General features: G+C 34.2%; 1 protein-coding gene across 11 annotated transcripts in view; it reads right to left on the bottom strand.

The window, feature by feature from the left end:
- Positions 1-13145, bottom strand: part of NAALADL2 (N-acetylated alpha-linked acidic dipeptidase like 2) — a 1180690-nt gene that overhangs the window by 194160 nt on the left and 973385 nt on the right. The window lies entirely within an intron of this gene.

The following is a 13145-nucleotide window of genomic DNA, read 5'->3' on the forward strand; positions in this document are numbered from 1 at the left end:
AACCTGCAAGTATGCCTAAGCCAGGCATGTTCATACAGAGGAAGCTGTGTGACTCATGCTAACCACACTGGCTCCATATTCCTGTTATAATGCTCTAGGTCTGCCTTCTCACTCTCTTGTATGGGCCATAGCGGTAGTCCTCCAACTGGTCTCAGTGATTCTTTTCTAGCTTGTTTCACTTCTGGAGTCACCTTTCTAAACGGCAGATCTGGTGAGAATGTTTCCATGCTTAAAATTTTAATTTTTCTTCATTATACAAGGAATCACACCCCAAGCATATGATACAAATGAACTTACTTACATAACAGAAACAGACACACAGACATAGAAAAAAAAAAACTTATGGTTACCAGAGGGGAAACAGGGGCAATAAATAATGAGTTTGGGATTAGCAGATCCAAATTACTATATAGAAAACAGATAAACAACAAGGTCCTATTGTATAGCACAGGGAACTATATTCAATATCTTGTAATAATCCATAATGAAAAAGAATATATATGTGTACAACTGAATCACTTTGCTGTGTACCAGAAACTAACACAACACTGTAAACCAACTATATTTCAACCAAAGGAAAAAAAGATAAACAGATACAAGTAGAGAAGAATCTGAAAAAAAAAAAAAAAAAAAAAAAAAAAAAAAAAACCGAAAACAAAAAAACCCCACCCCAAACATCATGTACATAATGGCTCAGCCAGGAATATATAACCTAAACCTAATATTAAAAAATGTACAACAAACTCCAAATGGGGAACATTTTATTTAAAATAGTGAGGTGGAAGAAAAGGGAGACTGAATGTTTCAAAAAATGTCAATGTCGTAAAAGATGAAGAAGAAATCACAGTGAGCTACCACCTCACAGCCATTAGGATGATGACCATCATAAATAATAACAACAACTACTGGTGAGGATGTGGAGAAAGTAAACCCTTGTGCACCTTTTATGGGAATGCAGAATGGCACGGCTGCTGGAGAAAACAGTATGAAGTTTCCTCAAAAAATTAAAAGTAGAATAACCATATGATCACACAATTCCACTTCCAGGTATATATCTGAAAGAACCGGAAGTGGGGTCTGGAAGAGATACACTCACATTCACAGCATTATGCATGAAAGCTAAACCAGGAAAACAATACAAGTCTCCATAGATGGATGAATGGCTCAACAAAATGTGGTGTGTACACACAATAGATTACTCAGCTTCACAAAGACAGGAAATTCTGCTACAACATGGATATACAGTTGAGGATATTATGCTAAATGAAACAAGTCAATCACAAAAAGAAAAATACTAAATGATGCCACTTACATGAGGCTCCTGAAGCAGTCACAATCATAGGGACAAAAAGCAGAATGCTAGTTGCCAGGAGTGAAGAAAATGAATGGGGAGTTACTGTTTAAAGGGTATAGAGTTTCAGTTTTAAAAGGTGAAGAGAGCTATGGAGATGGTATGATGCTGATGGTCGTGCAAAAATATGAATGTATTTATTATCATTGAACTGAACACTTAAAAATGGTTAAGATGATCAATTTTCTGTTACGTATATTTTACCACAATAAAAACTGAAACAATATGTATAAAAAAAGACAAAGGCTGTGTAAATGTTCCAGATTAATGAGCCTAAAAAGCATAATAACTAAACACAGCATCTGATCTTAGACTAGTGCTCATACTAGAGAAAAATGAAGATCATAAAAGATATTAATGGGCCAATTGAAAAGACTAGAATGCAAACAGTAGATTAGATAAAAAGAACTCTATTAATGTGAAATTTACTGAAGTAGATACTGTATTGAGCTACGTAAGAGAATATTCCTGCTTTGGGGAAATGTACAGTGACATATTTAAGGTAAAAGAACTTGCTTACATAATGTATTCTAAAATACTTCAGATATAAAGACATATCTATACCTATCTATCTATAGGTATCCCCATATCTATCTCGGTATCAACACAGAGAGAGGGAAAGGGAGAACAAAGGACTGATAAATGGTTAAGAGAGTTAACAATAGGTGATTCTAGGTAAAGAGTATGTAAGATTTGTATTATTATTTGTATTAGTCTATTCTTATTCTTGCAACTTTTCTGTAAGCTTGACATTCTTTCCAAATAAAATGTTAAAAAAAAAAAAAAAGAATTAAGTCCTAAATTCTGCACTTGAAATCTGAGGCCCTTCAGAGTTTGGCCTTAGCCTATCTCTCCAGGTCCTTTAGTTTCCCAGCACTGTACTGAAACTGGTACTTTCTGAATCATAGCACAGATGTTCATCAAGCCCTGTAACTCTGCTATTCTTGTGTATAATGATTATCTACTGATCCTATAAAGCCCAGCTCAATGATCATGTCCAGGCTTCTCAGTCAGAATTAAATGCTCATCTTCGTCCTACTGAAATACACACACAGGTATAAATACTTATCACCATGTTGGTAAATTCAGATCATGGGACAATGCCTATATTATATTTCAATAAAACTCTGAAATAAATGAATGATTCCTAATATTAACTAATCATAATTGAATGTTAAACATTAATTAATTAATGCTAAGGGACTATGGTTCCACAAAGAATTTATCCAGTAATGGATACAAATATATGTGCATGTGCATTAGCCAGATTAATATTCTCTGTCTTATCTTATCATTTTTTCTTATCTATTTTCTTCTTCTCAATAGTCACTATGTATAAACAAGAAAACTGCCAAGATTCATATTTTCTGAAGAGAAGCTTACAGGCTATTAAAATCGAGAAAAATTCTTATACACATATTAATAAAATTCAGATCTACATGATTATACATTAACTTATATGTTAACATATATACATACATATATATGTAACCTGAATTATAAAAATTACACGTTTATTGTGTCTTTACAACTGATGGAAATTCATATAAATGCTGGTAAGTATAAAAATTACACGTTTATTGTGTCTTTACAACTGATGGAAATTCATATAAATGCTGGTAAGTTCCAAGGAACTCAGAGCTTCATTTCTTTAAAACAAAAATTCCATTTTGTGTAATTACTTCTGGTAAATACTTTACACTAGAGCTATGGTCATTTATCTTTACTGAAAGTATGTTTTATAGCTAAAGATATTATAAAACCACAATCAAACAGAATGATCTGATTTTTAGTTTTGGTGTTCAGTGTTTCTGGAGAGATTTAAATGCATGTGTGAAGGCATTAAACCTTCCTTTTAGCCATCGGTTAACCACTGTGTGGGTACAGACCCAACCATTTAACCAACTAACCTCAAGTTTTACCTAGAACAAGAAATATTTCTATGGATGACAGCATGAGTCATTCACTGTGTTCAATCCATTCAAGGTATTTTAAGAGTAAGAAGTCTAAAATACCAGATTCTGACATTCTTCATGTCAGTATATTACTATGAACTTATAACTTGCCCCAAATCACCAGATAGTCTGTGCTCCTGACACATTCGTTATATTCAATCACTGTATCAAAATAAAACAGGACTTTTCATATTGTGCCCAATATCACAGAGCTAAAAATAATAAACTTTTTACTGTTTGGCCTAAGAAAACATGGGGAAAAAACATTCACTTTGTCAAGTACATAAATAAGACTTTAGAAATAACTTAAAAATATGTATTTCACATTTTTGGCATTAAATAGTATGCTATTAACTAATTCACTTTTAATTATGTCAAAACAATATGAATAGATGGTTATGTAAACTTTTATAAGAATATGATTGTATGTTTTAAAAGTAAACTTCAGGTACCTAAAAAATTGATAAAAATGATTAGAAGGCATTTTTAAGGTGTGAAATGAAACTGCTGCCTTCATTTAGCCATATGCCTAAATTTGTCCTTCCTGAGAGGGAAAGAAAAAACAAAACTCTTTGTTCGACACAGATTTTTCCTGTATCATAATTAGAAATGCAGATGGGAAGTTTAAATTAGGCAATGGTTGACAGGAGGAAAGACATTTGCTTTAAAACTGTTGGGAGTGATTTCAAGTTCAAATCCTTCGAAATGAAACAAGGTCCATTTGTCACAGAATGTAATACAATGGCACATGATCTGGTTAGTTGGCTCAAGTTTGGTTAAGACTAAAATGCATCTGTGAGACAAAAGATAAATAAGTTACATACTGGTAAGGGATCCTCAGAAAAAATGAATTTGTTTTACATTTCCAAAAGCTAACATATTAAGGGTTTCCAAATCTCTCCACAAGCTCATCTAATACTTCTCTGTGATGGCTTTTACCTTAAAAAGGAAACATCTGCTATGCAATGAGATGTGATTCTTTTAGAATTTAAGATTTTATATATATACATACACACACACACACACACACACACACATATCATACATTCAAAACTGAGTGTCTTGAGACTCGAGGGATATATATATATTTGTAATATATATACTTCCCTGAACTTTTCTTTCTAGCCAGGGACATATAACTGAAAATCCTGTAAATAATTCTTTACAGTAATTAGAAATATTGATGTAAATTCTTAAGATATGTATAGCTTGATTTAGGTTTTCAGAATTATAAATTGCATATGGTATTCAGTTGTATTGAAATTAAATACTACAAACTATGGAATATGACATTGTCCTGCTCTTACACAGCTGATATGGGCCTAAGATTTGCATTCATAAAACAATTAGATAATAATGTTTATTTTAAATGTTACTTTTGATTATCCAAGTGATGTTAAATAAAAGCAATTATTTTAAACTCTTTCTATAGTGATGTTGATTTGCGCACACAGTGATGAAGAGTACCATCACAGTAAAAATACCAGTTTGGCCAAATGAAGCCTAAGCTACTAAAGAAGCATTATTAGTGAGTAGAGTTACATTATATTCCACCTTCATTCACTGGAAAAGGAGTGTTGTTAAATAATACATTTCTAGATTTTCTTTCATGATGGTGTTCAGTTTCTCAACTCCTGATTTTATTCAATCAGTAATAAGATAAAGCCTACAGGGACCAAACAAATCTAGAACACTAACTTTGCTTACAGTGTGTCCCTAAGTTAATTATTCTCTGGATTCTGACTCCTGCTTTGTGACCTGACTGACTCATTACTGTTCTCTCAGTTACTGAATTAATATTTCCTCTTCCGTCCTCCCTTCCTCTCCTCCTTCTAGTTCTGATACTTTATTTACTCATATATCATCAGAGTAGTAATCAATTAGTTTTATTTACTACTCTTCCTACCACACTTGAGCTTCTGTTTTTAGTTATCCTGATGGTTTTATCTATTTTCCTGAATCATATGCTAATATTACTCTTTACTAATTTATAATTTTAAAAAATCTATTAACCTTGTGCTACAAAGATGAATTTAGTTCATAAACAGCCATCAACTTTTTATTTCTTTATCCTAAACATAGTTATAAACGCTATTTTTAGTTCCTGTGTATCTTTAAATATTTATCTTTAAAACTATACAAATACCTAAACCTTTATTTTTCGTTATATTAATTATGGATTATATCTCAATTTTTCCCCAATGTAAAATGAATACAGTAGTACCGCTATGCTTTTTCCATCACCAAACTACTTTTACTTTCATATTAACAAGACTCCTATTATTTACATTCTATTATACAACCACAATTAATTTATTCATATATAGGTTTATTCTAAAAGTAAACAGCATGTATGACATTTTGACTATGTAACTATTGTTCACTACAGAGCCAAATCAGCTGTCAGAATTGTAATGTTTCTAGCCAGTAAGACATATAACCCCATTCCACTCAAAAATACTATTCATATAGATTTTCCTTTCTTACTTACTGATCAAAATCAAGATACAATTTAATCAGCTTCATATTCTGACCATGCTTCACTTTTGGTTTTAGTTTTGTTTTTCCAACCTGGAATTTCTCATTTTTCCCCCTCCACCTTATTGAGCAGAGAAACATTTTCTGTCTTCATGATATTCCAAATATCTGTTAGCTTATTACTTGATCTATTCATTGCTTGAAATGGGTTCCATTCTTAAAGTCCACTGATTTTACCCTCTATTTTAAATTGGAGATTTCATATTTGAAACTAAAAATTTCTTATATGCACTTTGGGTTTCCCTAGTGTTTCTAGGAAACACTTGCATTTGATTTTGATTTGTACCCTTTCAGATGTGGCTCTTTCTGCTTCTAACTGGACTGTTTGCTTTTTTGGATGGCTGTACAGCCACACTCCTCTTCCCTGTTTTCTCTACCCTTCTGAATCAGTCACTGTTTCCTGGATTCCGCATCATCCTTTATCTTGTTTCTCTCCTCATTTGGTTGAGTAACATCTTCAAGTAGTTCTTTAATAATATATCCATGAGAGGTAAGTTCTGTGAGTCCATGCGATAGAGAGGTCCTGATTCTGTTTGCCTAACTGGTTGATAGATTGACTTAATTTAGTTTTCTAGGTTGAAAATAATTTTCTCTAAAACCTTTAAAGGTTTTTTCCCATTTTCTGCTACAATACTGAGTTGCTGATGTGATTCTGATGCCAGTCCTATATTAATCCTTTTGTAGAGATTATGCTTTTAATTACATAGTTTGTTTTTAATCTTTGGAAGCTCTTAGGTTCATTATGTTTCTTCTATTTCTAACATAACATTTAGGAATAATTTATTAGAATAGGATTACTAGAGAAAGGCCAGACATATACATGATTAATGTAAGAAAACTACCTATATTGTGAAATTTCAGATGTGCCTAAAAGTCTGCATGCTCTTCCACTTTTACAAAATTTTCCAGTATTGACCAACCATGGTACATAAAAATGCCCATAATTAAGTCATTTATTTGGAATAAGACACAAATATTTTCAAAGGTTCCATGAAAATATCCCAATTTAAAAGAATAGGTTAATTCATTAACATTTGTTAATTGCCTTGGCCAGTGCAGTAGGCACTGGAGATACATTGCCAAATAAAAAACTATCTTTCCCAGTGAGAAGCAACTTCAAACATTTATACACAATAGTTTTTTTATCCACCAAGGTTCTGAGAAACTAGTATATAGCGGTCAATCAAAATAAGGTCTTAGAAAGAGGAAGGCAGACAAACGAACAGCCTTCTGGTAGAAAAAGTTGGAGGACTTGACTCAAGGTCCAGCTCTATGAATGAAAGAGGAAGTGCATAGTGGAAGTTAAGGGAATAAACTCTAAAATCAGACTGCCTGGCTTCAGATTTCCACTTAACTTTACGTGGCCATAAAAATCTACTTAAACTTTCTAACCAAGAGATGGGTTTATTAATACAATAAATACAATAAAGCATTTAATATAACATCTATTACAGAGTAGCCATTCTATAAATGTTAGTAATAATAATATAATAATAAATATTGTTACTGCCATTTAGTAACAATCTTGACCAAGGGACTGAACCTCGGATCATTAGCACTGTCATTGGACAGCGGAATTGATGATTCCTATGTGACAAAATTTCAAATAAGTATGTTGTGTAGAATATAAATCTCTTCATAAATGTTTGTCATAGTATAGTACCCACGTGCCAGTGTAAATTTGTCAGCGGTAATTTTTAAAGCTCACATTTCAGAAGCACTGTTAGACGGGTACAAGGCTTGCTGTTACATTATCACTATCAACACCACACCACTGAGGGTATTACAGAGATGTTCCATCAAGGCAGTAACACCCGCACTCCAGGCCTTCACACACTGTTGAATAAAACTATCCAAACAATCAATGTAACCTCAAATGTGTTTCAACTTATAAAACATTGAGTCATTAACCTTAACAATGTCAGTGTGCTCCTACTACAAACTCAACTAAATGGGTGTCCAGAGGAATATTTAAGAGTACAATTCATGGAAGGCATTACCAAAGCCTGATGGGGGAATGACCCTTGAGTGTGCAGTGAAGGACTAAGTAACTCGAAACGGCGAGAAAGAAAGTAGACGTATGGAAGGAACAGGCTCCATACATGAGGATATGCCGTCTCTGCTCTCAGAGTAGCCAATGCCGAGCAGTAGGAGGTGAGCCAAACCGTCTGTTGGCCTGTGGGGTAACAGGGAAACTTCCATACTGGGAGTCCTGTTATTTGTCTCGTGACTGTCACTTAATAGGAGTTTGACCTCTGTCTCAGTCTCCTTGTCCACAAGAAGGTCAAATGATCCCTACCTAAACAGCACTGAGGTCATTACAGGAGATAAGGAAAAAGGCCTTGAATGATACAGAAAACGAAGAAACCAAGGTTATTATTAACATTAGGAAAGTGGAAATACCTGAACGAAACACCAGCTTTTGTCATGTTCACACACCGCTTCTCATTTCAGGCTTAAGGGATCAAGTAGCATTTAAAAAATATCTTAGACTATTTTTTGGACCCCACTGTGGTGTGAGAGGGAAAAATCCTTACTGGTCACAATCCTCTGATATAGTGTGATGGGTAGCAATCTTTTCATTCTGCTGTGTCATTCGCTGTGCATGTATTTTATGCTTATAGGGTCACATAGGAGAGGGAGATCATTTAAGCCCATTTCTCCTGCAAAGCTTTGGTAATTTGTTAAATATTCAGTATCTAAGAGCATTAAAACTAATCAGGCTTGACATTATCTGTAGATATTAGCTATTTTACTATGCCCCTCATTTTGACTAATAGAAAACAGATAGTATACATACACCCATCTATGTACATATAGACATGTACTCAGATATGTATTGATACACACAGGCACACAGAGATGGAAACAAGGTAGTGCTCATGTTCTTGAATAGCATGGTTCTTCAAAGAAGGTATTACAAATATCTGTTCATTATAGCATAATTAGAGCTAAAGTTTACTGAGCATTTATTACGTGCCAGGAAATACACAAACCTCTCTCTCTCTAAATGTAGATATTGATCTCTCTATAATCCAGTGATTCTCAACTGTGGATGAGGGGGCATTTAGCAATATGCAGGGGCATTTAGCAATACGTGGAGACATTTTTGGTTGTCACAACTGAGAGGAGGATCACTATACTGGCCTTTAGGAACCAGAGGCCAGAGATGTTGCTCAAAATTCTTCAAAGTACAGGACAGCCCCCTACAACAAAGAACTGGCACAAAGTATCATAGTGTTCAGGTTGAGAAACCCTGATAACCCTGACATAATATTCAATGTAACCATGAGATGGGTAACATTATTACTCTCATTTTATAGATAAGAGTATAGCTCCAAGAAATTAGCTTGCAAAAGGTAACAAGCCAATAAGAAACAAGTTTGAGATGCAAATCCAGAGAGCCTGACTCCAAAAACCACACTCTTATGCATAAACTTATTCCTACTAACAGATCTTAACAGCATTCCATACTTTAGCTGGAATCAGATATATTCTTACAATGCTGATTAAGTATGAGACTTCACAGAAAACCTCACCTTTGATGTCCATAGTAGGGTTTTTCCCTAACAGATTAATGGAGTAAAAGTCCCAAACAAAAGGGGAAATGAGCAAATTGCTGATAAGGATTCAGTGATTCAAAGTTCAAGTATGTTGTACCCTTTGCTTTCATAGAGATGGGAAACTTGCTTTGAAAAGTGCTAATGAGAGTTGAAAGTTACCTTCAAGAAGTTATGCATATTTCAAAAGAAATAAAAGTCATTATGCATTCTCTCTAAAGAGGACACAATCTCAAACTGTCAAACCCTAAACTCTTCTACATATATTACATATAAATGTCATCTTTTAAAAACCTCTTCCCATTTTTTCTTCTAAATTAGCTTAGTGGGCCATGGTATTACAGTGTGTTGGTCTGGCCTGTGAATAATGTGACAGGTAATTTTTCCACTTCTTCTTGCCTGTAGTTAAGTTTGACTGAAGATACGGAAAACAACTTTTATGACTTAGGTGGTAAAAATAAATGTTCTGTAAGCTGTACAGAGCTAGGTTCCGGACAGCCAGCATAAAATATTGCATACTGAATTTATAACTGCCAATAAATAATTTTTAAAAAACTAGGGACATTTTATACTAATGTACACTAAAATATTTTCTCAAAGCAAATTGATAATGTTAGCAATAATCTCAAAATACCTGTCATATTACTGCAAAGTATGTTTCTCAACACCAAAAAAGCATTCTACTTGGATGTGTTCAAAAGATGAATACAGCAAATAAATAACATTCAAAACTGGCTAACACTAATTTTAAGGATTCATTCTCTGTGATAAAGAGCTGGCAACATTTGAAAAATGTCACAGAAATAATAATCTATTCTTATCTCTAGAACAGATAAGGACACATCTTCTGCAAGAGACCATGATTGCAAACAACATGAAAATTCTCTCCAAGATAGTATAATTTAGCTTCGTTTAGTTTATAATGATTGTGATTAAATCTAAACTATTACGAGCAAGCCACCATCTGGAACCATAGCAAATCAAGATTCTATTTTCTTTGATGACCAATCACAGAAAGCTTATGCAGACTTCTACTTTGCAATATTGTATAGTAATGTGATTAGATAATCATGCAGATCAATGAACCCAGCTAACTGGAACTAAACAAATGTACAATGTGTCACTTGGAAATACTTCAGTATTTTATCAGGGCCTCCTCACCCAAACTGCTAAAGTTATTTTAAAACAACAGGATTTAAATTTGATATCAAGCATTCTGAATCCACACAAAAAGCTAGAAAAGGGGGAATGGAAAAGTTAGACATTTTACATGTAGTTTGTAGGGATCAAACGAACACTTTCAGGAGTAAACAAATAGCAACATAGTCAAGTAAGAACCTACAAATTGATTTCCTTAAAAAAAAATCTCTGCAGTATATATAGTTGATATCTTACTGTCTGTTTTGGGTTGAACTGTATCTCCTAAAAAGATTTTAAAGTCTTAATCCCTGGTGCCTCTGAACGTGACTTTATTGGGAAATAGAGTCTGTAGATGATCAGGTTAAGACAAGGTTATTAGAGTAAGCTCTAATCCAATAGAATTGTGTCCTTATTAAAAGGGGAAATTTAGACATAAAGACAGACACAATGAGAAACCCACATGAAGACTGGAACTAGGCTGCCACAAGCCAAAGAAAGCCAAGTGTTGCCAGCAATCTACCAGAAGCAAAGAGAGAGACAAGGAACGAATTATTTTTCAGAACTGCCAGAATAAACCAACCCTATCTACAGACACCTCAATCTTGACTTCTAGCATCCACAATCATGAGACAATATGTTTTTGTTGTTTAAACCACCCAGTTGGTGGTATTTTGTTATGGTCGCCCCAAGAAACGAATCCACTGTTTCAATACGGATTCATCTATTTCACGGTACTGTTTCATGGTTCTACACCCTCGGTATAAATGCAGTATGTAGAGATGGTGAGCACAGAATCTGTAGCCTCAACTAGCATAAAATACTATTAGGGAAAAAAAAAAGAATGCAAATTACTTCAAGGCATTACCCTGTTAGATGTCATGAGAATAATAAAAAGCAATAGTTGTGTTTTAGGGAAAGACTGTATTACTTGCAGGACCATTAAGAATTGTTCACTGGAAAATATGCGAAAGTTGTTAAGCAAAGGAGAGGAATGGGGAAAATGGGCATAATCAAAGCAGCTTTTTAGGAGGTTAGTTTCTGAGCAGTTTGCAGGATGAAATGGTGGGCAGAAAGACTCCAAATTAGGAAACAAAAGTCCAATGTGCTGGAATAATGAATGGCGTGAATTAGGCAACAATTATTAGAGATTAAATGACAGCAATGAAATACATTATCAGAAAAAAATAAATTGAACTCAGCAATTGAGTGGTTGGCAAAAATAGGAGTCAGAATAATTGAGTGGGGTGTGAAGAAGAAAAACAGTCTGCAGTAATTTCAAGAATTAGAGCTTGGGTGGATGGGCATGTGGCTATGTTCTGGTCAGGTAGTATTAAGTCTGGATTCCGAATTAAAAGGATGTTGTCATACAGAAATGCCTTTATAAATGAATGATTCCAGGAACTGACACTGAATATTGCTATAGAAGAACTGCACACACTCGGGGTGCTGTCACTTTAACCTCCAGAGAGGCACAGGGGTTTGCAGACTTGTAAGACCTGCTCTTTTGAATTTTCTCTGATTTATCAGCTGACAGGTACAGGATCAGATTTTATTTTTCCCCCATAGCATTCTTCAGATTTACTTTATCTATGGTGTGTGCCTCCGTATTTCATAAAGTGTCCAAGAATCTATGGCAATGTTAAAATATTTTAAAATATATATGTAAATTGTAAGAAAATAAATATAATGAAAATTTTAAATGAATCACTCTGCTGTGGCTCAGATACCTTACTAGCTACAAAATCACTTGGCATTGAGCCTTGGCTTCTTTTTATTGCCATTTGTTTGTTTATGCTCATGCCTGCGCACTCTAAAGAGATTATGAATCCCTTGAGCACCATGGATTGTATCATAGCTTTATCTGCTCTCAATGCATAGCATAGTGTTCTGCACAGAGTTTGTGCTCAATTAAATTTAATTGATGATGATGATGAATATTTTTAAGGAAAAGAGGGCTTAAATTACTTTCCTGTTACTATTATATATTTGTGCCTTTCCAAGATTTCGCCTCTCTGAAATATTTTTCACCAACATAAACAAATCTAACAAATGTTTTTAGAGAAACTTCTAGGCCTATAAATCTGGCATTTCTTTTGGCATCAGAATTATAGCTATTGTTTAAAATAAGCTAAATTCCATTCTTCATTTTCAGAAAAATGCTTTCTATTACATATGAAAACACAGACAGAATCCAATAATAAAACAGATAAAAATAGAGATATCATGAACAGCACTGAGATTTGGAAAGCGATACCTTCCACCTCCACCCTCACTCCCACCCACCACCCATCCACCCATGATGAAGTGTCGTTTCTCCTGTGGCACCTCTTGAAAAATGACATCAGAGAATGATAGAGTGCAATGTGGGACAAATCTATTTTTCTGTTGCCTTACAGGTTAATCATAGTGTAGTAACAGCACCAGCTATTTGAAGGGGTGGCATGCCCACTAGACAGAGACATTAATCATGCCCTGGGCCTCTTAACAACCTGCACCCCCTCCCCATCCCTAAGCACACACATATACCTGTGTTCAGTACTAAAAGCAAATACCTATAACTTTTAAATTATGACCTTGGAATCATTAAACATTGATTTATGT

Source organism: Camelus ferus, chromosome 1 (assembly GCF_009834535.1).
Source record: "Camelus ferus isolate YT-003-E chromosome 1, BCGSAC_Cfer_1.0, whole genome shotgun sequence".
NCBI lineage: Eukaryota > Metazoa > Chordata > Mammalia > Artiodactyla > Camelidae > Camelus > Camelus ferus.